We start from the raw sequence: 26,251 nt of genomic DNA on the forward strand, positions 1-26,251 counted from the left end.
TTGAGGGGGAGTTGGAGTACGTGGTGGAGAACATTTTGGATTCTCGTATTTTGAGACGGAAACTTCAGTACCTAGTCAAGTGGAAAGGTTATGGTAAGGAGGATAATTCCTGGGTAGTTGCCTCTGATGTTCATGCTGCCGATCTTGTTCGTGCCTTTCATTTGGCTCGTCCGGAGCGGCCTGGAGGCTCTGGTGAGGGTTCGGTGACCCCTCCTCAAGGAGGGGGGTACTGTTGTGAATTCTGTTCTCGAGCTCCCTCCTATGGTTATGAATGGTACTTCGGTGAGTTCTGTTCATGGACTCCCTCTGGTGGCTGTGAATGGAGCTGCTGGTTCTGAGATTCCTTCTCCAGCTGATCTTGTTCAGGCCTTGGCTGGCTGCTCTATTTAACTCCACTCAGATCTTTACTTGATGCCAGCTGTCAATGTCCTAGTACTGGTTCAGTTCTCTTGGATCTTTCAGATGACCTGTCTATTTCAGCAAAAGCTAAGTCCCTGCTAGCTTATTTGTTACCATTGTGTTTTTGTCCAGCTTGCTATTATGATTTAATCTTGTTTGCTGGAAGCTCTGGGATGCAGAGTGGCACCACCGCGCCGTGAGTCGGTGCGGTGGTTTCTTTTGCACACTCTGCGTGGTTTTTTGTTAGTTTTTTATGCTGACCGCAAAGATACCTTTTCTATCTTCAGTCTGTTTAGTTAGTCTGGCCTCCTATGCTGAACTCTATTTCATTCCTGCGTTTGTGACTTCCATCTTAACTCACAGTCAATATATGTGGGGGCTGCCTATTTCTTTGGGGAATTTCTCTGAGGCAAGGTAGGCTGTATTTTCTATCTTTAGGGGTAGTTAGCTCTTAGGCTGTGAAGAGGCGTCTAGGCAGAGTCAGGAACGCTCCACGGCTATTTCTAGTTGTTGTGATAGGATTAGGGGTTGCGGTCAGCAGAGCTCCCACTTCCCAGAGCTCATCCCGTATTGCTAGTTTGCTCATCTGGTCATTTCTAGTGCTCCTAACCACCAGCCAAACATAACAGGTACTGTCATGTCGGACGCTGTTCAGACCAGGTCGTTCGACAGACAGCGGTAATTCCGCTTTTGACCACTATGCGCTCATTGGCGTCGGCTAGATTTTATCTAGCTGGTCCAGGGTTAAATTACCTGGTGCTCGGATTGGAAGCTGGGCCATGCCCACTGCCTTTAAATAGTTCTCCTGAACATTGGGCGTCGCCGATTATAGCTTCTGTCTTGTGCATGTTATCTCGGTCTGCAGTGGTGAGCTAGTAGTTGGAGTATCGTTGCTGGTGGTGTATTTCCCTTTGTCTTATTTGCTCCTTCCTATGTTTGTTTTTGTTTTGCCCTTTGCATTTATAGTGTATTCCTGAGTGACTGCGGCGTGGTGCTTATTTTTCCGTTATCCTTGTCTGTGCTAACTGTGGGTATTGGAGTGTGGACTCTTCACTGGGTGGTGGGTTGTGGTTTCAGCCTAGGGTTGAAACAGGAGATAGGGCGAGGGTGGAGGCCCAGACATGCACACCATCAGTGTAAACTCTGGGAGAGGGTCAGTCAGGGTTTCCCTAGTCTGAGGGAAATCGCAGGGGCCCGGGTTATTAGCTCTTTCCTGCCTAGGTCTCCCGTGACAGGGATAAAAAGAGGGACTCTATTTACCACATCTCATAGGGATCCAGCATACAGTGACATCAAAATTCCACAATTCATTAGTTGGCTGTAAACAGAATTACATGAAAGATATTGTATAAAAATATATCTATAGGCCGCAACAGCGTACCAGATTAAAAAAAAAAAACATCTAGACCAAAAAAAGGCCTCAATGCCAAAAAATGAAAACATAAAGCAGAAAAAAGTCACTGCACAAGGTGCAAATATGAGAATTCACTATATAACCCACTAGTAAGACATCAAGAATCGATTAACAAAGGCTACTATGTAAGCATACCTATTAGAAGAATCAATGTATCAGCTTGTTAATGTAATTAGGACTAAATCTCTGTAAGCCACAACTATGAGCACACATGACCCGGCCAAACAGGGAAACAAATATAAAACTAATGTGACAGTGTGGTAAAGACTGTACCTGTATTGCACTAAGCCTGGTGAATGCGGTTAAGTCCCTCTGCCCCGACATGCGTTTCGCTCTGCTTCGGGAGGCGTGTCAGGGCTGGGAGTGTGTGGGTTTAAAAACTCTGGACAGCCATTCAGGAAGAACATGGAATACGTGACACAAATGGAGAATCAATAGCGGTGCATGAACCCTCGCAGGAGACCCGTGTTGCCAATGGTGACACAAGAGCATTGGTCACGTGAGCGAACATGGTACATCACTATCCTTCAGTTGTGAATTCCATGCACCGTTCCTTCACAGACCGCAGATCAAGTTCAGAACAAGCTCTGTCACTGACTATCACCACCATCATCTATATGAATCTATATGAATGTTTCCCGTCTTCCCCGGACTGTAATCTTCTATCACGTTAGATCTCATGTCTGATTCACGCACAGAAGTTTGAGGCTTTTATAAAAGCTTGTTTGTAAGAAGAACAAAATAGTTATTTTATGCCAATATATCCATATACAGTGTTTATTTTTACTGTGGATGTGATTTTTTTTTTTTTTTGCCGTAGACTTCCATATATTACATGAAAAACGCCAAATAAAATAAAAAAGTGTTAAAATGTAACAAAATAAATTTGGGGATGGTGGTACTGTGAGATCAATAGAGTAGTATGAGTATGAGTAGTATAGAGTAGTGTGAGGACCAAGAAAGGGGCACCGTACTATTAGAGTAATGCATGATTCCTTCTTGGTTCCCATTTTTCATAGTTGGGTCGTATGTATCTATCAGTAGAAAAGGAACAAAACCATTATGATTCTTATAAGAGGCAACACAAAAACTCCCTAAATGTAACATTTTTATAACAACCCCACAATTTGTGAATCTTCAGGGTAAATCGCTGTCTAACCATTTGCTTAGAGCTGATATTATTAAGCTACAGTGACTAAACAGACTTTCTGTCACATCCATAAAGGGGCACTTTTCCGTGTTAGTCAGAACTGTCCCAAGATTATTAGAGGTGAGTTCCCCCCCAATTAGAAGGGACACCTGTGGATATTGGGGTCTTTACCTGCTACAGTCCTGGTGGGATTTACTCAGTAAAGTGCCTTGTGGTAAGTGGACGTTGGACAAACGTCACCATCAATTAACATCAGACCGAAGGAACATCGTCCTCTATTCAGCCCTATGGATCTAGGATCTAGGATGAAATCAACTGCGGCCCCTGCAAGAAAAGAATGAGAAAGAGCAGAAGTTTGGTGAGAACACCAAGTTCTGATCTCCAATGGTCGGTGTTAGAAAAGGCGATCGCAGCGTATTAACAATCACAACGCAAGAAACTTCTACAGAGACGCGTTCTGGATTTACTCCCTGGAATCACTTTATCCCAAAGGGTAAAATGCAGTCTGTAACTTCAATGTCTTTCTATGAAGCTTCTTCTTTGAACTTTATTCCTCTGTTTTCTGCCGTATTGCTATTACTCTCCGGAATCAGGAATGTATTAAAGGGAACCTGTCATCAGTTTTGGCCACTATAAGTTACCGCCTTTCTGATGTACAGCATTCTATAATGCTGTATATCTGCACACAACCCGACCTGTAAGAGTAGAAAAATAACTTAATATACTCACCTGCTTGTTAGGGCTAGCGGAATGCACCGAGTAAATAGAGATGTTTTTATTGATATTGGTGCGTTCGCAGCCCGGGGTCCACCGTGCAGGAGTACCTGCTGCTAGCAAACGGCGGCACTATATGGCGGTATGGACTAACTCAGTTAATTCACCGAGTAGCCGTGAAAGCAAAGCACTGTGCCCTTTTAGACTTCACAGAGGCACAGGCTAACTGCCCAAACAGAGAGCAGTCAGTGGTCATGCATGGACACAAAACTCCTCGCCTGAGGTGCCAGCATTCTAGGGGCTTATTTCAGCCAGGTCCCTGAATACATACAAACACAAACTCCTCGCCGGAGGTGCCAGCATTCTAGGGGCTTATTTCAGCCGGGTCCCTGAACACACTCTCACGTGACCACACTGGCGCAAAGCACATAACAAAGAACAATACTAGCGCATGGCCGTGCGGCCATGTGAGCCTTAAATAGTTGCAGCACGTACAGGACCTTCCTAGAAGGACCAATGAGAGGCTGCCACAGAGTGTGAGCACCTACAGGACCTTCCTGAAGGACCAATGGCCTTAGCTGCAGTATCTGATCATGTGACCCTCGATCTCCACTGAGAGATCTTACACTGGGCATGCTCAGAACGAGAAAAGCAGGACTTAGTCCCAGAAGCGTCCGCTCGCCGCTGCCCAGCACCGACTTCAATGGCAGAAGCAGGAAAGGCAGCAGTAACTCTTTGTACAGAGTCAGACTGAGCGAGACGCTGGGACCGACGTCTCTGCTGAGCAGGCTCCACTGCGGCAGGAGAAGAATGGGAGACCGCAGCGGAGATGGCCCGAGATTCCCCCTGTGCAGAGGCGGGAACTTGACCCCTAACATGCGGTCTCGGATATGTTGGGTAGTCTCACCAACATATCCGAGACCGCAAGGACACTTGATAAGATATATAACAAATGACGAGTCACAACTAAAGAAACTGCGAATGGAGAAGAGCTTACCCAATCTGGGATGAGAGAACAAGTCCCCTTTGGTGATATTTGAGCACTGTAAACAGTGCAAACAGGGAAAGGTACCTCTGCGACGAGTCGCCAGAAATGTTTGAGTATCTTTAATTCTAGAACTCCCCATATCAGCCTTGACCAGAAAATTCCTTAAATTAGGTTGTCTCTTATGGCAAATCAAAGGTGGAATCTGAAATTCTGGAATTCACTTTTTAGCATTACACATACAGGCTTAAATATAACATGACTTTATATGTAACATACTTTAATATGCATTAATTTTGGCTTTGTTTCTTTTTGATTCTTTCCACAGACCTAGATTGAGGGGGCCCTATTCACTTCTTTGGTTGCTCTTTACGTATATGTCTGGTGGCCTTGTAGATCTTCTATACACTACTATACTATTACTGTTTACCTCTTCCGTAGGTTAGGCATTCTCATATATTACACTGATACTTAGACACCGCCACTTTATTAACACATCTGTGGGGTTTTTTCCTCCTATCCCTAGCGCGTTATCACATTTCCTTATGTGGTGCCTCATTTTCGGTTGTTTGTATGGAGTTTGCCACACTTCCGTCCATCCTGACGGTGTGCGCACGCTCCGCTTCCATCCTGCACGCATGCGCAGTCTTATCTGCTATGCTCCTATGCACGGTTTCACTTCTGGTCCGCCGATATAAAACGGCGCTTACGCTACTCCCGACACATTTCATTCCTCCAGCGGTACTATCCCTGTCTCGTGTCACCACTTTACCAGGTATGATCTTTATACCCTATACCCGTTCTGGCTTTAGTTCTCTCTCCCATCCTGATGGTTATGTTATTTCTTGTCCACAGTTAGTGAATTCAACCCATCACACAGGTGTCATTTGTAGCCTTCCCACATTTTTAGTATTCAGGTCACTTTTTAATGTTTTTTGTGGTGGCTCTTTTCTTCATCTATGCTCCTTCTACTTTTGGGCATCCCCCCCAACTTAGATCTAATATATTATGTATGTTTTAATAATTTCATAATTTGTGTGCAGTCTGTTTTTGGAGCATAAATTATCTTCTTTATTTTTTCATTTAGCCCACAGACTTTCCTTTTCCTCTCATGGTTCACCTATGACTTCATTTATGACATATAGTGAATATTCTGTTTTGGTTATGTAATCTTACTATTATTTTGATATTCTTTTGATATACATTCTGTATGTTATTACTGTGTTCTACCTGTCACTTGACCAATTATATGTTAATTTTGATGGTACCGGAATGTTATTGATTTGCCCATATTACTTTTGTTTATAAATAAATTCCTTGACAAAGGCTATACGGCCGAAACATCGGATGTTGTATGATTGGTCTAAATAAAAACTGAATTTTTGTCACTATTTCCTAGGTTTGCCTCAGGTTTATCTACTTACTATATTCTCATTTTTCCTGGTGGCACTATTCTTATAACGGCTACCCCCTTGATCTACAAAAAGTCAATATCATTGAGCCACTCTGGGGAGATCTCAAGTGGGGAGATCTCAAGAGTGCAGTTCATGCTAGGCAGCCCAGGGATTTACAGGAACTGGAGGCTATGCCTAGAAGAGTGGGCAGCTTTATCATCTGAGAAAATAAAGAACCTCATCATCAACTACCACAAAAGACTTCAAGCTGTCATTGATGTTAGAGGGGGCAATGCACAGTATTAAGAAATATGTTATGTGAACTTTTGATCAGGGTCATTTGGATGTTTTGAGTTGTCATTATGATTTAAAAAGAGAAAACACAGTAGTTTGACAATAAATGGCTTCACCCAAACACTAACCATGAGTGGAGAAAAAGTTTTGGTGTTATCATTCATATTCCCTGCAAAAAGGCCAAGGAAGCAAAAATTCTGCCGGGGTATATAAACTTTTGAGCACAACTGTGTATTGATAGATTGGGCGATTCTGAACGCGGCGATACCAAATATGTGTATATTTGATTTTTTTACAGATTTTTTTTTTTGAATGGGGCGAAAGGGAGGTGATTTGAACTTTTATATTGTTTTAGCATTTTTAAAAACATTTTTTATTACTTGCTTTAATAGTCAGCATGGGAGACTTGAAGCTGCACTTGCCCGATCGGCTCTGCTGCATAGCAGCAGGGCTGCAGCCCTGCTCTATGTAGCAGATATATTCTCTTTGGCATGAGTACTAGAGGACCACTAGGCGGCGTTCAGCGATCCAGCAATGACAAACACAGGGGTCTCCTGCTGACCCCGGGTTGTTATGACGTGTCATGTGACACAGGCGCTGATGGGAGGAGGTAAAGACGCGCTTCCTGCGTGTCCATGTTAAATGCCGCTGTCAGCGTTTCAGAGCGGCATTTAACATGTTAACAGCCACGAGTGAATCGCGATTCCACCTGCAGACGTTCCGGACACATCAGCTGATCAGATCAGTTGTCATGTGCCAGAAAAGGTGCGGGTAAAATCGCTGGAGCCCGCACCAAACGGGGAGGCGTCCAATGAGTCCGTCATTGGACGTTAAGGGGTTAAAGTCCTATAGAAACTGTGGAGAAATAATAATTTCTAATTCTGTGTTTCCAGGATTCTTCTTGTGGGAATTGGCTGCAATATCCCCTGTGCAACATATTTCTAGTATTAATGCGCCAGTAAAAGGGAATCGCCACATCCCTCCACATGCAGAGCCGCACACCACATATATGGCTGTTCTATGCGCACAGAACCTGTGATGAGGTCACAGTAGGGGAGGAGTCAGGGGTCACATGATCAGGGGCCTCAGTGTATGCAGGACTCTGCTGTGCTGGTTGTCATGGTGCTGGATGAGGGGAAGTTTGTGTGTGGAGTCAGGAGGGGTTTAGAGTGTGGATGTGGAAGAGCTGTGTGTGTACGAGGTGTACAGAGCAGAGCAGTGCGTGTACGAGGTGTATAGAGCGGATCCGTGTGTGTACGAGGTGTGCGGAGCGGAGCTGCGTGTGTACGAGCCGCGCATGTACAAGGTGTATGGAGCACAGCCGCATGTGTACGAGGTGTACAGAGAGGAGCCACATGTATGCAGCGCCCCAGAGTCCTGGTCGTTGCAGTACTGTGGCTCCGCCACTAAGGGGAGCTATGGTACGTCTGATGGCACTGAAGGAGTTCATCTGACCAGGTATCACAGACACCAATACATTTCACAGCCGGGCCTCCAGGGGGAGCTAAGGGTTCTATTCATTAGGCCACTCCTCACCATTGTGGGTAAACTGGGGGTCAGGCAGGAAGTTAGATCAGAAAGCTGACTGGGTTGGAACCAGACAACACCTGGTGGCAGAGGGTGTTGTGGGAGAAGATTCGGTAGGGTCCCTGTCAGGGGTGGGATCCTGACAGAGGCCTGGCAACTTGAGCGAACGTAACGGGACCGTGCCTGCTCAGCATAGCGGCAGTGCCCAAGGAGGGACTGGAAGCGAGATAGATTGTGCTGAGTGAGAAACGAGATCAAAGCAAGAAGGAGAATACCAGTAGGAGTCGTGCTGTGAGACCGAGGCAACATCCTATTGAGGCGCATAACCAGCGGCCGGAACGCCGAGGGAGTATTACAATATTCAGCTTCAGGCAATACTCTAAACCAACGGCAGGACAGTCAGTCTAAGGCGGGCTGTCTCACCTAAATCACCTATGCAGTCTTGGGGGGCAACTTGTGGAGAGGGGCGACTCTAGGGTCCCGGAAGAGCTCCGAGCCTACCCGTCATACGGGTGCCGTCCTAACCGTAACATCAGGGAGGGACGGAGGATTAGCAGAACATCATCTAATCGAGTTGTGAGGGAACTTAAAAAACGGACACAACAGTTGTGGGGACTTTCCGTAAGCACAGCAGGGAAGGACCGCAACACCTAGCGCTAGAAGGAAGGCACAGATTTCCACCTGCTAAGAGAACTCTGGAGGTGCCATTGGACCGACCGGACTTGCGCAGCCTGGTTATCCGGATTCCGGACTGAGGACCCAGAGATCTTCAGTAAAGAGGTAAAGAGACTGCAACCTGGTGTCCTCGTTATTTACTACAACCTACACTGCACCGCAACACCACCATCCACATCTATCATTCATTGTGCGCCCCTCGGCAGGGTCACGGACCGGGCCTAGCCACCGTGACAACCCCAGAGCAGAGACTCAGAGGCCCGGTACCGGGTACCCCTCGGCCCTGCGGCAGTGGGGGCGCTACATGTATACGAGGTGTACAGAGCACAGCCGCGTGTGTACGAGGTGTACAGAGGGGAGCTGTGTGTGTACGAGGTGCACGGAGCACACCCGCGTGTGTACGAGTGTACAGGGCACAGCCGCGTGTGTACGAGGTGTACAGAGCACAGCCGCATGTGTACGAGGTGTACAGAGCACAGCCGCATGTGTACGAGTGTACAGAGCACAGCCGCATGTGTACGAGGTGTACAGAGCACAGCCGGGTGTGTACGAGTGTACAGGGCACAGCCGAGTGTGTACGAGGTGTACAGAGCACAGCCGTATGTGTACGAGGTGTACAGAGCACAGCCGCATGTGTACGAGTGTACAGGGCACAGCCGCGTGTGTACGAGGTGTACAGAGCACAGCTGCGTGTGTACGAGGTGTACAGAGCACAGCCGGGTGTGTACGAGTGTACAGGGCACAGCCGCGTGTGTACGAGGTGTACAGAGCACAGCCGCGTGTGTACGAGTGTACAGGGCACAGCTGCGTGTGTACGAGGTGTACAGAGCACAGCCGCGTGTGTACGAGTGTACAGGGCACAGCCGCGTGTGTACGAGGTGTACAGAGCACAGCCGCGTGTGTACGAGGTGTACAGAGCATAGCCGCATGTGTACGAGGTGTACAGGGCACAGCCGCGTGTGTACGAGGGGTACAGAGCACAGCCGCGTGTGTACGAGGTGTACAGAGCGAAGCCGTGTGTGTACGAGGTGTACGGAGCGGAGGTGTGTGTGCGAGGTTTACGGAGCGGAGCATCGTGTACGGAGTGGAGCCGTGCGTGCACGAGGTGTACGGAGCGGCGGTGTGCTTGTACGAGGTGTGCGGAGCAGAGCCGTGTCTACGAGGTGTACGGAGCAGAGCCGTATGTACGAGGTGTACGGAGCAGAGCCGTGTGTGCGAGGTGTATGGAGCGGAGGTGTGTGTGTGTTCGAGGTGTACAGAGCGAAGCTGCGTGTGTACGAGGTTTACGGAGCGGAGCCGTGTGTGTACGAGGTGTACGGAAGGGAGGTGTCTGTGTACGGAGCAGAGCCGCATGTGTACGAGGTGTATGGAGCGGAGGTGTATGTGTACAAGGTGTACAGAGCAAAGCCACGTGTGTGTACGAGGTGTACGGAGGTGTGTGTGTACGAGGTGTTCGGAGCGGAGCCGTGTGTGTACGGAGCGGAGGTGTGTGTGTACGAGGTGTATGGAGCGGAGGTGTGTGTGTACGAGGTGTACAGAGCGGAGCCGTGAGTGTACGGAGCGGAGCTTTGTTCCACCATGTTTTGTTTCGTTTAATAAGCAGATTTTTTATAAAACAATGATTGGATGGATCTGAATATTACATGTTTGTTCTCCAATATTTCCTCTCTATTCCCAGTGGCGTATCCAGGGGGGGCAGCCGGGGCATGTGCCCCGGGCGTAGCCGAAAGGGGGGCGCCAGCGGGCCGCCTGATGATGCGGCAGTCCAAGGAGGCTCCTCGTCCTGTACTGAGCGGTCACATGGTACCGCTCATTACAGTAATGAATATGCGGCTCCACCCCTATGGGTAACGGAAGAAGCTGCCAGCGCCAAGGAAGCAGGGACTGCACAGCGCCAGGAGCAGGTGAGTATAACGGGGAACGCACTGCTGCGCGATATTCACCTGCTCCTCGTTCCAGCGCCGCTCCGTCTTCAGCAGTGACGCTGAGGTCAGAGGGCGCAGTGACGTGGTAAGTGAGCGCCCTCTGCCTGAACGTCAGTGCAGGAGACGCTGAAGATGGAGCAGTGGCTGGAACGAGGAGCAGGTGAATATTGAAAGTGCCGGGGGCCTGAACGACAGAGAGGTGAGTATGTGATTTTTTTTTTTTATCGCAGCAACAGCAAATGGGGCAAGTGTCTGTATGGAGCATCTTATGGGGCCATAATGTTTGTGCAGCACTATATGGGGCCAGTGTCTGTATAGAGCATCTTATGGGGCCATAACGTTTGTGCAGCATTATAACGGGGCAAGTGTCTGTATGGAGTATTTTATGGGGCCATAATTAACGTTTGTGCAGCACTATATGGGGCAAGTGTCTATATGGAGCATCTTATGGGGCCATAATTATCGTTTGTGCAGCACTATATGGGGCAAGTGTCTGTATGGAGCATCTTATGGGGCCATAATTAACGTTTGTGCAGCACTATATGGGGCAAGTGTCTATATGGAGCATCTTATGGGGCCATAATCAACATTTCTGCAGCACTATATGGGGCAAATATATTTATGGAGCATCTTATGGGGCCATAATCAACGTTTCTGCAGCACTATATTGGGCAAATGTGTCTATGGAGCCATTATTAACCTTTATGCAGGATTATATGGGGCTCCTGATTCAATATGGATATTCAAAAACACTTAACCTGCTTCTTGCTAAAGACCATGGACTACAAAGCCGAGGAACGGTCTTGGCTCGGACAAGTAAATCCGGTTTTCAATAACGAAGCACCAACAACTGGCGGCTCTGGGGCTCAGATTATGAAGGATTTTAATTATTTGAGAAAAAAATCTACTTTTTGAACGCACCAAAACCTGGTGGAACAAATCTTTCCTGGGAAATGATCTTGACAAACTATTTTTTTTCAATCAGATCATTTTTTTATTGTGAAAAATATTAAGATATATTCATATTTTGATTTTGTTTTTAGAAACAATCAAAACTAAATGGAACAAACACACAAATGAAAAACATAAATGGCAATACAAACCAAATACAAAATGGTTAACATTAACATTCATTGTAGGTATCATCATTTGCTTACTACTGTTTACATACATGAATACAAATATAAATGAATACCATCTGACTGCTCGTGTATTGCGCCAAAATACAGAGAATCACAGCATTTACATATATTGTTTCTCAAAACCAAAATCTAACACTCTGGGTATGTGAGTTAGGGATCTGAGATGAGTTAGGAGATTTTACAGGTTTATGACAAGGAGATGTACAGACTGTCTACAGTATTTCTGAGGTTTCCAATAAAATCCACAGACTAGTTAACCATTGTTCTCATACCTTTATACATTTTTTAGGGAGTTTCTTTTCATATATGTTCCCCTTTCTATGCATAAGACATTTAATTTGAATCCCAATTCTTCTATTGTTGGGGGGATCTTTCTATCCAGTGTAGTGCTAACAGTTTTCCAGCTTGAAATAGCACTCGGCTGATGGCTATAGCTAGACAGGAATCCGAATTCAGCCCCCCTCGAATAGACCAAGTAAGCAGATTCTGGGTTCCAACAATATATGGATTCCGAACAAAGATTTTATCAAGCCAATAGTTCTCAATGTTCACACACTCCCACATCATGTGCATTCGGTGAGTGTACTTTTTCCCGCATCTTGGACACATGTCCAGTCTTATACGAGTTTTAAATAGGATACTTGGGGTCTTGCATACAGTGGGTACAGAAAGTATTCAGACCCCTTTAAATTTTTCACTCTGTTTCATTGCAGCCATTTGGTGAATTCCAAAAGTTCATTTTTTTCTCATTAATGTACACTCTGCACCCCATGTTGACTGGAAAAAAACAGAAATGTAGAAATTTTTGCAAATTTATTAAATAAGAAATACTGAAATATCACATAAGTCAAAAGTATTCAGACACGTTGCTCAGACACTCATATTTAAGTCACATGCTGTCCATTTCCTTGTGATACTCCTTGAGATGGTTCTACTCCTTCATTTAACACCCAGCTGTGTTTAATTAAACTGATAGGACTTGATTTGGAAAGGCACACACCTGTCTATATAAACCTCACAGTGCATATCAGACAAAGTGAGAATCATGAGGTCAAAGGAAATGGCCAAGGAGCTCAGAGACAGATCTGGCCAAGGTTACAAAAGAATTTCTGCAAAACTCAAGGTTCCTAAGAGCACAGTGGCCTCCATAATCCTTAAATGGAAGAAGTTTGGGACCACCAGAATTCTTCCTAGACCTGGCCGTCTAGCCAAACTGAGCAATCGTGGGAGAAGAGCCTTGGTGAGAGAGGTGAAGAAGAATCCCAAGATCACTGTGGCTGAGCTCCAGAGATGCAGTAGGGAAGATTATAAGAAAGATTTTGGACAGTCTTTGTGATTCAGACAAGGATAATTTAGGAAGTAGATCCAGCACCTCTTTCCATTGTTACTCAGATAGGGGACTCAAATCACTTTCCCACTTTACTTTGGCTGTGATAGGATACTTTTCTAATTACAAAGCCATAAGCTGCTTATATACTGTAATTAAACCCTTTGTGTCTATTGCAGAAGCAATTATATCAATTAAAGAGTACTTATTTATAATAATGTCATTTGCTCCGAGTTGAGCATTATATGCGTTACAGTACATATTTGCAAAAACTGATAAAGCACTTTGTGATTAAGATCGTATCCTGCTCTTATTTGTTCAAAGTTTTGAAATATTCCCTCATTTAGGAGTTGAGACAAAAGCAAAAATCCCCCTGTTAGCAGCGGGTTAATCAGCGTGACGTCCACAACGAGCAACAGAGAATGTTCATTTATTAAGAACTAAGAACATTCAGCATACAACATGAGAACAGGATCAATCTGGTTTCTGAGAGAGAGATATGCTATTACTTTCAGTTTCAATTCCACACACAAGAAATGTGCTCACAGGGAAGGAGGAGGAGGAGCATCCTGTCTGTACATGAGGACTCTTTTTTTTTTTTCTTTTAAACTTTGTTAACAGATGAACAATATGCATGCAGACATAAAAATCACATCATATTAAACAAACAATAGTTGTTGCAATACATACAGATCAATATGCATTAGGCCAACACCCCCACTCAACAACTACTTATTCTGTCAGTCCCATAGTGGTTCTCAATTCTTGGAACTTAGGTCGTGGCAATGATCCACTTTGTTCTTTCATGGGCGGGTAGTTTCTGCATTTCATCCCATGACTGTGGCTCTGACTCAGGCAGTGTCTTCACAACGTAGGATAAACGTTTAGCTGGTATTCCTTTGTTTGATCTTGACGACCGTCTGATTTCAGGTTCACTTAGGCCTTTTGTTGTTCCTTCAGTGGTTGAAGAGTCCAGCCAGACTTCTACATTCTTTTCTTCATTGTCTTGTAATTGTGACTGAGATTGTTCTTGTTGCTTCATCTGGACTACTGGCATAATGTCATAAAACTTAGATGACACGAAGTTTTCATCAAACACTACATCTTTACTTATTGTGACCTTGTTTGTCTCTGGGTGTAGAATTCTATAACCTTTCTGGGTTTCACTGTAGCCTACCAGGATGCCTTCCTTGGCGTGAGATTCCCACTTAGTTCGTTTTTCTTTGGGAACATGTGCAAATGCTTTACTTCCGAAAATCCTTATGTGTTGTAGTTTTGGTTTTGTACCATTCCATTGCTCAAATGGAGTTTTCTCTGTCGCTTTACTTGGTAGTCTGTTCTGAAGATAACAAGCCGTCATAATAGCTTCGCCCCAATATACTGTAGGCAAATTTGCATCAAATAACATACTCCTTGCACTCTCACAGAGTGTCCGGTTTCTTCTTTCTGCTACACCATTTTGCTCAGGGTTGTATGGTACAGTAGTTTGAAATATGATTCCATTTTTCTTTAAAATGCTCTGTGTTTCATTACTTGTATACTCGGTTCCATTATCTGCACGTAAAGTTTTTGGCATTCTTCCAAACTTGTTATGTACTTCAGCTAGATATATTCCAAGTTTCTCTGGAACTTCATTTTTGCTGTGAAGTAAATAGACAACTGTATATCTTGAATTGTCATCAATAAATGTAAGAAAATATCTCTTCTTTCCAGGTGTCTGAGTACGCATTGGACCACAGATATCCGTGTGTACTAAATCTAGTGGTTGTTCTGTTCTTGTAGTACTGTTCTTAGGAAAGACCTTTCTGGACATTTTCCCTTTGATACAGCTGGAACACTTCATTGTCTGATTACATGAATCAATTGTAATATTGTCAGCTAATTGTTCTTGAAATAACTTTCTTATTGCTTCTGGGTCTCTATGCGCAAGCCGCCTGTGCCATACATGAATACAGTTTTTGTGCAGTTCTTGCTTAGCTGTGCATGCAAACTCTTTACATTTCAACTGATACAGTTCATCTCTGATTTTTCCTTTTGCTAATGTGTGACCCTCTTTTGAGATGATGCAGCTATCTTCCTTAAATGTAACTTCATTACCCTGTTTTGTGAGCTTTTTCACAGAGAACAGATTACTTTCAAGACTAGGCACATATAGTACATCTTTTACATGAATCCTTCTACTTTGTGTTGCAGAGATGTTACAATCAATATAACCGTCTCCTATGCCTTCTGAGTTCATGCACTGACCGTTCGCCATTATCACTTTCTCTGACTTACTTTGGTTAAGCGTAGTAAAGAAGTCTCTGTCATTGGTCATGTGACTGGTTGCACCAGAATCTATACACCATGCATGCTTTGATTTAAATGCATTGACTGATGTGAATGCAGCTTCAGTATTCACTGAATCATTGCTTTCAGATACAGCACTCTTAACTCTCTGTTGACTGTTTTGCTTTTTCAGCTGATTAATTTTAGCTTTCCAGACTCTGCATTCAGCCTTTAAATTACCTGGCTTCTTGAATACAAAACATTCACGTGTCTCTTTAGGGTGGTTTCTGCTGGTGGGCACACCCTGTGTTTGTAAAGCAGTTTCCTTGTTACATGTTTTGCTGCTCACATTTTCAGCTTTTCTCTTATATTCATCTACAAGCTTTCCTCTGACGTACTCCAATGTAAGCTCATCATCTGGGCGTGCATCTAATGCTGTTACAAGCGTATCATAGCTTTCTGGGAGACCACTAAGTAATAGTGCTGCTACATGGAAGTCCTTCATATCTTCCCCAATGCCCCGCAGGCGCTCTACGGTCTCCAGAGTATTTCTAATGTAGTCCTGCATGTCCTGGTCATTGTGCAGCTTAGACTGGTACAGCTTTCTCATTAGATAGAGTTTATTACTTAAATTTATTCTCTCATGTACTTTCTGCAGCTGCTCCCACATTTCCTTTGCAGATTCACACTTGCACACATGCACAATCTGATCATCCTCTATACTGAGTGATATGGTGCTCTGTGCTTTCTGATCCATTTCTAGCCATTCCTGTGCTACTGGGTCAGGCTTAGGGTCCTGAGTGTATTTCCACATACCTTCTTTTATCAGCAGCATCTTCACCTTGAATTTCCAGGATTGGTAGTTCTGGTTATTCAGGCTTGGCACTGTAAACTTTGTTGAGTTGCTGCTGGCGGCCATTTTACTTCTTCTCAGTTTGCTGTTGTCTTTCTATCTCTGTGCTCTGAAGGTTTAGGATTGCCTTGACTTCTGGGCCGATAACCTGTTAGCAGCGGGTTAATCAGCGTGACGTCCACAACGAGCAACAGAGAATGTTAATTTAAGAACTAAGAACATTCAGCATACAACATGAGAACAGGATCAATCTGGTTTCTGAGAGAGAGATATGCTGTTACTTTCAGTTTCAATTCCACACACAAGAAATGTGCTCACAGGGAAGGAGGAGGAGGAGCATCCTGTCTGTACATGAGGACTCCTTTTCTTTTTCTTTTTTTCTTTTAAACTTTGTTAACAGATGAACAATATGCATGCAGACATAAAAATCACATCATATTAAACAAACAATAGTTGTTGCAATACATACAGATCAATATGCATTAGGCCAACACCCCCTATCTTCCCAATTGTTGAAGCCTTTTAGCTTGTATATCTCTGTCATGTTGTAGTTATACCATAGAGGTGTGTAGTTTCTGAATTTACCAATTCCCAGAATATTCTTGCCTCTATCCCACTTTATATATCAGGTTCAGCGTGAGGCAGTTTCTGACATTCTCTCGAGGAGGATCCATGTCTAATACTGACATTGGCAGTTTACATTTAGTTCCTTCTCTAAGTAGTTGACCCAATATTCCACAGTGCTCAGCTGTTCCCCAACCATGAAATTGTTGCATTTGTGAGGCCAAGAAGTAGATCCACCAATCCACCTTTATCTTTTCCTCTCCGCAGGGTCTCTAGTTTAATTCTGGCCTATTTCTTTTTCCATATAAGTCCTTGGAACAAACTATGAATTGTATAAAAGAAGGTTGGGAGGATCCATACTGGGGTATTATCAGGGCCGGTTTTAGGCAAAGTGGGGCCCTAGGCAAAAGTTTAAAATGGGGCCCCAAATGCTAACACATAGCGCATGTAAACACAACAGAAATGCTTCTGTGTGATGTGCAGAGTTTAGGCCGCTAAACGAGTGTGATCGACAATATCGAAGGTTTTTGCTCGTTTCCTGGTCTCTTTACATCAACTGAGAAAGAGTGATGGGAACAGAACAATCACTATTAGATCATTCTGTCCCCATACAGTATCATGTTATCAGCAGCACATCTACAGTTTACACAGGCGATGTGCTGCTGAGAACAATGATTTTTGTTCCCACATAAACAAATCAAATCACTCGATGAATATGCAGAATTTTGCTTGTTTAGTATAATACACCCCATAGTCCTCCATATATTATAATGTGCACCACAGTCCTCCATATTGTAAAATGCACACCCCATAGTCCTCTATATAATATAATGTGCCCCATAGTCCTCCATATAGTATAATACACTCCCTATAGTCCTCCATATAGTATAATACTCTCCCTATAGTCCTCCATATAGTATAATACACTCCCTATAGTCCTCCATATAGTATAATACACTCCTTAGTCCTCCATATAGTATAATACACTCCTCATAATCCTCCATATATTAAAATACACTCCTCAGTCCTCCATATAGTATAATACACTCCTCAGTCCTCCATATAGTATAATACACTCCTCAGTCCTCCATATAGTATGATACACTCCTCAGTCCTCCATATAGTATAATACACTCCTCAGTCCTCCATATAGTTTAATACACTCCCCATAGTCCTCAATATAGAATAATGCACTCACTATAGTCCAATATAGTATAATACACTCCCTATAGTCCTCCATATAGTATAATACACTCCTCAGTCCTCCATATAGTATAATACGCTCCTCAGTCCTCCATATAGTATAATACACTCCTCAGTCCTCCATATAGTATAATACACTCCTCAGTCCTCCATATAGTTTAATACACTCCCCATAGTCCTCAATATAGAATAATGCACTCATTATAGTCCAATATAGTATAATACACTCCCTATAGTCCTCCATATAGTATAATACACTCCTCAGTCCTCCATATAGTATAATACGCTCCTCAGTCCTCCATATAGTATAATACACTCCTCAGTCCTCCATATAGTATAATACACTCCTCAATCCTCCATATAGTATAATACACTCCTCAATCCTCCATATAGTATAATACACTCCTCATAGTCCTCAATATATTAAAATACACTGCTCAGTCCTCCATATAGTATACACTCCTCATAGTGTTCCATATAGTATAATGCACCGCCATAGTCATCCATGTAGTACAATTCACTTCCGATAGTATATTGCACTCTATAGTTCTTCATATAGTATAATGTATTCCCCATAGTCCTCGATACAGTATAATGCAGCCCACATATAGTATAATGCTACCACCCCAGAGTATAATGCAGCCACCCCACAGAATATAATGTAGCCCCCTGAGTATAATGCAGCTCTGCCATACAATATAATTTAACCCCACACAAAATATAATGCAGCCCCCTCATATAGTATAATGCAGCCCCCATAGAATATAATGTAGCCCCTCCATAGAATACAATGTTGCCCTTCTCATATAGTGCACTGGCGCGGGGGAAACAGTTGGCGCTGGGAGTCAGCGCTGGTGGCAGGCGACTGGCTGGCTGCCCATGGGGGAGCGGGGCCCTAGGCAGCTGTCTGGTCTGCTTGCCGCTAACGCCGGCCCTGGGTATTATGTAGGAGATATAAAAAGTTGAGGCATGAGAATCGTTTTTATCAAATTGACTTTCACGATTACTGACGTTGGAAGTTGACACCAAGTGTCTATTTTAGTTCTGAATTTTAGAAATATGGGACTAGGTTAAGAGAATAGTATTCCTGGGGCCTGGCAGTAAGCACTACCCCAAGATATTTAACACTATTTGCTATCTGTATCTGAGTATTTTTCAGGGACAAATCTGTTAGTAAGGAATCTACGGACATGAGCACTGATTTATCTCAATTAATTGACCAAGTCCCAAATATTTTAATAAGATTCATTGCTGGAAAAATGGAGGAGACCACTTTTCTAAAAATAGAAGCATGTCATCTGCATATAAAGAGACCCTCATCTCCAGTGACCCACAATGGAAGTCAGTTTTTCAATTACGAAGAGAAGGGGCAACAGGGGGAATCCCTGCCTGGTTCACCTCCCCAACGCAAGCATCCCTGATACACGACCATTTACCCTAAGTTTTGCCCTAGGGGATACATATAACAGCTGTATATATGAAATAAATTTATCCCCAAATCCCATGCATCTCAAGACCGCCCACAGGAAATTCCACTTTACGCTGTCAAACGCTTTGGCAGCGTCGATGGAAAAGACTGCTCTGGAAGACTCTGAACTTAGTTTTAAATTCAAAAAAAGGCTTCTCAAATAACTGATGTGGATTTGTTTGGCATAAAGCCTGTTTGGTCGTCATTAATCACTTTAGTAATTACTTTTGATAGCCTGCTGGCTAATGCTTTTGCCAGTAATTTAACATCGGTTGAGAGAAGTAAGATTTGTCTGTAAGAATTAGACTGAAATGGGTCTTTCCCAGTTATTAATAATCGGTTTATTACAGATTCCTTCATAGATGATCTTGACAAAATTAATCCCGTGAGGATTGTGGATACATGTGAGACCTTCTTTTCTTATTGAGGACCAGGAGTTCATCAATAACTGGGAAATATTTGCAATAACAGCTCAAAGAAATTCATGGAACTTCTCATTGAATTTATTAGCAAGACCCTATTAAATATTCAACACCAACTGGATGAAGCACTTACAGCATTTACAGCACACAGTGGCCTGTAAAGTTTGGGCACCCCTGGTCAAAATTACTGTTATTGTGACCAATTAAGCAAGTTGAAGATTAAATGATTTCTAAAAGGCCTAAAGTTAAAAATGACACATTTCCTTTGTGTTTTACACAAATATATTGTATTTTTATTACATTTTACAAAGTACAAAAAGCAAAATGGACTGATGCAAAAGATTGGAACCCATGGAGATTTGTGTGCTCAGATAACTTTGACCCAGGTTTCACACCTTAATTAGCCTATTAAGGTTATGGCTTGATCACTATCATCATTAGAAAAGGCCAAGTGATGCAAATTTCCCAGCTACATAAAAACCCAGCCTTCTTTAACCGTGCCTAAAAAACAGCAGTCATGGGTTCTTCTAAGCAGCTGCGGAAAACTATGAAAATGGTAGAGGCCCACAAAGCAGGAGAAGGCTATAAGAAGATAGCAAAGCGTTTTCTTCAAGTTGCCCTTTCCTCAGTTTGAAATGTAATTAAGAAAGGTCAGTGGAGATCAAGATAAGGTCTGGAAAACCAAGCAAAATTTTAGTGAGAGCTGCTTGTAGGATTGCTATAGAAGTGAATCAGAACCCCCGCTTGAAAAGACCTTCAGAAAGATTTAGCAGACTGATTGTTCTACTGTTCAGAGACACCTGAACAAATATGACCTTCATGGAAGAGTCAACAAAGTAAAACCTCTCCTGCATCCTCACCATAAAATTCAGCATCAGAAGTATGCAAAAGAACATCTAAACAAGTCTGATGCATTTTGATAACAAGTCCTGTGGACCAATGAGGTTAAAATAGAACTCTTTGCCCACAATGATAAAAGGTAAGTGTGGAGAAAAAAGGGCACAGAATTTCAGTAAAAGAACATCTCAACAACCACTAAGCATGGGGTGGATCATTCATGCTTTGGGGTTGTGCTGCAGCCAATGGCACGGGGAACATTTCACGGGTAGAGGGAAGTATGGATTCAATGAAAATTCAACAAATTCTTGATGCAAACATAACACCATCTGTAAGTAAAAAAGATTAAGTTGAAAAGAGAATGCCTTCTACAAATGGATAATGATCCTAGACACACGTCAAAATCCACAATAGACTACCTCAAAAGGCGCAAGCTGAAGTTTTTACAATGGACCTCACAGTCACCTGATCTGAGCATCATTGAAAATCTGCAGCTAGACCTCAAAATAAGAGTGCATGCAAGACAGCCCAGGAATCTCACTGAACTCTTGCGTGGCTACAAAAAGTGTTTATAAGCTGTGATACTTTCAAAAAGGGGGTTCTACTAGGCAATACCCAGGAAGGGTGCCCAAACTTTTGCATCAGCCAATTTTCCTTTTTATAATTTTTAAAATGTAAAAGATGAAAGTATATATACAGCTTCAGCAAGGCTGGAATTGGGCAGGTTAATCTTTGCGAAGGACGTATGAATCAAGCCACATACAAGGTTATCCTGGAAAAACAGTTGATTCCTTCTGCTCAGGCAACGTTCCCCAACTCTGAGGACTGTTTTTTCCAGCAGGACAATGCGCCATGACACAGCCAGGTCAATCAAGGTGTGGATGAAGGACCACCACATCAAATCCCTGTCATGGCCAGCCCAATCTCCAGCCCAAACCAATGGAATGTAATCAAGAGGAAGATGGATAGTCACAAGCCATCAAACAAAGATGAACTGCTTACATTTTTTCTAACAGGAGTGGCATAAGGTCACCCAAAAGCAGTGTGAAAGACTGGTGGAAAGCATGCCAAGACGCATGAAAGCTGTGATTAAAAATCATGGCTATTCCACAAAATATTGATTTCTGAACTATTCCTGAGGTAAAACATTAGTATTGTTGTTTCTAAATGATTATGAACTTGTTTTTTTTTTTTGCATTATTTGAGGTCTGCCAAGCAATGCATTTTTGTTATTTTGGCCATTTCTCATTTTCAGAAAATAAATACAAATTTTATTGCTTGGAACTTCGGAGACATGTTGTCAGAAGTTTATAGAATAAAAGAACAATTTACCGTACATTTTACTCAAAAATATACCTATAAAGAGAAAAATCAGACAAACTGAACATTTTGCAGTGGTCTCTTAATTTTTGCCAGAGCTATATATTGTTTTGCCTGCAATACAAAGGAAATGTGTCTTCTTTAACTTCAGACCTTTTAGAGATCATTCCATCTTCAATTTGCTTAACTTTTCACAATAACATTAATTTTGACTGGGGGTGCACAAACTTTTACATGCTTCTGTACATTTGCTAAATCAGTATTATCAGCAGATGACCTTGAAATCCATTCATTCCCAAATGGATAAAGATGTGAATACTTGAGTTAAAACATTCAGCAGACTCACGTTACTAAATTCACACGAGACCCCAAAGACCTGCAGATGAATAACGTATACCGTATATAACGTATTCTGGAAACGTCTTAGTCTGTAACAAATTTTAAAAGGAATAATTAATTCAAATGTAAATAGGATATGCGCCAATTCCATAATAGAGGTCATCAAAATCCGTCACCTGACAATAAGCGTAACAAGGTCATTAATTTGAGCACTCAAGTATAATTTGAATGTGACAGCTGACACCCCGCAGCAATGCCCACGATCGGTGATAGTGTAAGGGGCTCTAAGGACTGGTGCTCGCCCCTACCCCTTTTTAGAACTGACCCGGTTCTCCTTATAATATGTGGACATTTTATATTATTGTAATTGCTGTTGTGTACCTGTATATTGCTATGCATATCCACCGTGTCTTGTTATGTATGATAGCGACAGTGTAGTATTGAAGTTGGGGTACTTTAAAACAGTGTACGTAGTTTTCTAAAAGGAGGGGTCACTGTAGAATAAGATAGGACTTCCTGATTAGTGTTCAGTAAAGACTGGGAGCTGAGACAGCTCAGAGTACAGGGAGCCCCAGGCGTCCCGAGGGGCTTAAGAGCCCGGGACAGCGCAGCAGCTACGCAATGTTCTATGGAAGGGGCCCAGCTGCCCAGTGCCAGTGGGTCAGAAAGTTACAGTTAAAGAATTGCAGCAGGATAAAGATGCAGGTCGCTCCGAAAATGTGGCAGCTATCTACATGGGCTGAAGCCCCTCTGTCTGGCGTGAAACAGATGAGGGAACTCCTAAAAGTAATCATATTGGACAGGGAGGACGCTGCAGTCCCGAACGGTTTGGTACGTCCTGGGGAAACCCTGGAAGGAATAAGTGAAGACACAGGGAAAGAAAAAGATGTGAACGATGTCAAACTCTGTGTTGATGCTGTAACTGATGTGGATATGCGGTGACTGAAACCAAATAAAGTTCTTCGTTTTTAGTTTAAAATGGACTCTGTCTCTTTGTGCTCAACAACACCAGCAGCCGAACTTCAGCAGCCCCGATGGGCCCCTGACGGTGCAGAAGGTGCAGCAGAAGGTATGCAAGAAAAGGGACATTGTTTATATGTGACGGGAGGCCAGGGTGGGCTTAACCAGATATACTCAGCCACGATTACGGCCCTGGCTCTGCCTCTCACCCTAGCACCGATGGCGGGCATTTAACCCCTCTGATGCCGCTGTCAGTAGCGACAGCGACATAGAGGGGAATCGCGCAGGGAGGTTCTTCTAGTTCCTGCAGGTTAGGCGGCTTCCCAGTGTCTGCAGAGAGCAGGACCTGAGAAGCCTCCTTCCCTGCCTGTCAGATCGCTGATCTTACTCTGCAGTGCAGAGTGTCAGGTCAGCGATCTGACACAATACACAATACATCCTGTGGCAATGTAAAATAGTTTAAAAAAAAATTACAAAATGTTAAAACAGTCCCACTAGTTAACCCTTTCAGTGAACTTCGTAAAAAAAGGGCAAAAAACAATGCTTTATCATCATACTGCCAAACAAAAAGTGCAATAAAAAGCGACCAAAAAGAACATAAAAAAAAATAAATGAGTTATTGTTGTAATCATACTGACCCGAAGAATAGAAGCAGTCTTATCAATTTTACCAAACGCAGAATGGTATAAAAAAAAAAAAAAGCAATTCCTGAATTGCTCGTTTTTGTTCATTCTGTCTCCCAAAAATCAGAATAGAAAGCGATCAAAAAAGGTCATGGGCCCGAAAATGGTATCAATAAAAACGTCAGCTCGTCCCGCAAAAGACAAGCCATCACATGACTGTCGGCTGAAATATGAAAAAATTATAGCTCTCAAAATATGATGATGCAAAAACTAGTTTTTGCAATAAGAAACGTCTTTTAGTGTGTGTGACAGCTGCCAAACATAAAAACCTGATATAAATCTGGTATCGCTGTAATCGCACCGACCCAAAGAATAAAGTCTCCTAATCAATAATACCCCACGAGAAACTGCATAAAAAAATAAATAAAAACAATAAATCACATGCTGTTGATTTTTTCATTCTGCCTCCCAAAGATTGCAGTAAGGCTTAGCGCACATTTATCCTGCTTTCTACGTTGAGTGCTTACATCGGGGTTTCTGTGTAAATCTCTGAAATACGTGATTTAGACAGAACCAGAAATTCCCTATAATGAGACCTGTGATCCGGTGGTGTCTGTCTTTTTAGGACTCCATATAAGTGCCGTTGGCACTTATTTTGTGCACTTCTGAAAATGACACCGCTGATCAAAGGCCAGACGGAGTCCAGAGTAACTCTGCTGCCTCATTATAGTGAATGGATTCCTCGGGGGTTTCATATGTCACGTCACTCGGAGACTAGATGGAAATCCCAAACGTTATGTAAAATGTTCTCAATAAAAGCTTCAACTTAATCCACAAAAAAAACCAAGTCCCCACTCAGGTCTGTAATCTGTTAACGGAAATATAGGTGGCTTCCACATTACTGGTAGCACAAAGGCTCTGGAAAAGCGAAATGGCTCCATAACCCTCCAAAAGAAAATCAGCAAATTCTCCGCTCCCAAATCCATATGCCCCCCTCCCTTCTGAGCCCCAATGTGTCTAAACCACATTTAGAGCCCACATGTTTGGCATTTCTGTAGTGATGAGAGCCCTCCTAATTTACAGGTGCTTGTCTCCAGAAGCATGAGCTGGGCATAATGTACTGGTGACTGCAACGTACTGGTCACTACAATGGCAGTTTGCAATTTTCTCACAGCAATATTCACTGCTGCCTGTTTCTGGAAAACACCCATGGAGTCAAAATCGTCACTACATCTGTAGATAAATTTCCAAAGGGGTATAATTTCCAAATTGTGGTCACTTGAGGGGGGATTCTGCTTTTCTAGCACTTAGTGGCTCTTTATATGGAATCCGAAAACCAGTCTAGGAAAATCTGCGCTCCAGGAGGCAAATAGTTCTCTGTCCCTCCCGAGTCTCTCTGTATGGCAAAATAGTACTGTAAATCCACAGGGGTATTTCTACATTCAGCAGATATTGTGGGAAAAATTCTGGTGCCATTTTTAAAACTTAGGGCTAACACACAATCTTGGTAGTAAAAATGTAAGTTATTTTTTCTTCACTGCCCAATAGTATAAAAGTCTGCGACACACCTGTGGTGTCAATATAATCACTGCACCCCTAGATGAGTTCACTGAGAGGTTTATTAGGTAAAATAGGGTTGCTTTGGGGGCTTCTGCTGTTCTGGCACCTCAGGGGCTCTGCCAATGTAACATGGTACCCTCAATCAAGTGCAGCAAAATCTGCACTTTAATATGACGCTACTTCCCTTCTGAGCTTTGCACTGTGCCTCAAAAGTAGTTTTCGACCACATATGGGGTATCAGTGAACGCAGGAAAAATTGCACAACAATCTTTGGGGTTCATTTTCTCCTTTTGCTCTTGTGAAAATACAAAATTTGTAGCTAAAGTTTTTTGTGGGAAAAATATCTTTCTTATTTTCACGGCTTACGTTATAAATTTCTGTGAAGCACCTGTGGGTTCAAGGTGATCAATACACATCTAGATAAGTTCCCTAAGGGGTCTAGTTTCCAAATTTTAATTTGAAGGGGGTTTCCACTGTTTAGGCACATTAGGGGCTCTTCAAACATGACATGGCGTCCGCTAAATATGCCAGCAAATTTTACATTCAAAAAGTGAAATGGCGCACCTTCCCTTCCGAGAGGCCAAACTGTATATTTCCTCCACAGTATGCTCAGTAGAAATTGAACAACAAAATGTATGGACAATTTTCTCCGGTTACCCTTGTGAAAGTAAACAAAATTAGGTGTAAATGAAATTTTTTGTAAAAGAAAGGTAAATGTTTATTTTTTTTCTTCCACATTCCAAAAATTCCTGTGGAGCCGGCAGCCGATCCCTCCCCTCCAGCAGTGTCACAGCAATAAAACTGTGGAACATGGAGGGGCGGGGCTAAACAGAAGGGATGGAGTCACAGACAACTCAGGGGAAGGAGGCCGAAGGAAAGAAAGAAAAG

General features: G+C 43.1%; 1 protein-coding gene across 8 annotated transcripts in view; it reads right to left on the reverse strand.

The window, feature by feature from the left end:
• LOC143765040 (gastrula zinc finger protein XlCGF66.1-like) overlaps nt 1-26,251 on the reverse strand; it is a 111,291-nt gene that overhangs the window by 17,237 nt on the left and 67,803 nt on the right. For 5 of the 8 annotated variants that reach the window (XM_077251298.1, XM_077251302.1, XM_077251297.1 and 2 more), the window contains one exon: nt 3,135-3,287. The gene's annotated coding sequence lies outside the window, so the exon portion shown is untranslated. Of the gene's footprint in view, nt 1-1,659; nt 1,957-3,134; nt 3,288-22,227; nt 22,312-26,251 lie in introns of those variants that run through there. The other 3 variants (XM_077251300.1, XM_077251299.1, XM_077251303.1) reach the window with 3 other exon arrangements.

This window comes from Ranitomeya variabilis, chromosome 4 (assembly GCF_051348905.1).
Source record: "Ranitomeya variabilis isolate aRanVar5 chromosome 4, aRanVar5.hap1, whole genome shotgun sequence".
Lineage (NCBI taxonomy): Eukaryota > Metazoa > Chordata > Amphibia > Anura > Dendrobatidae > Ranitomeya > Ranitomeya variabilis.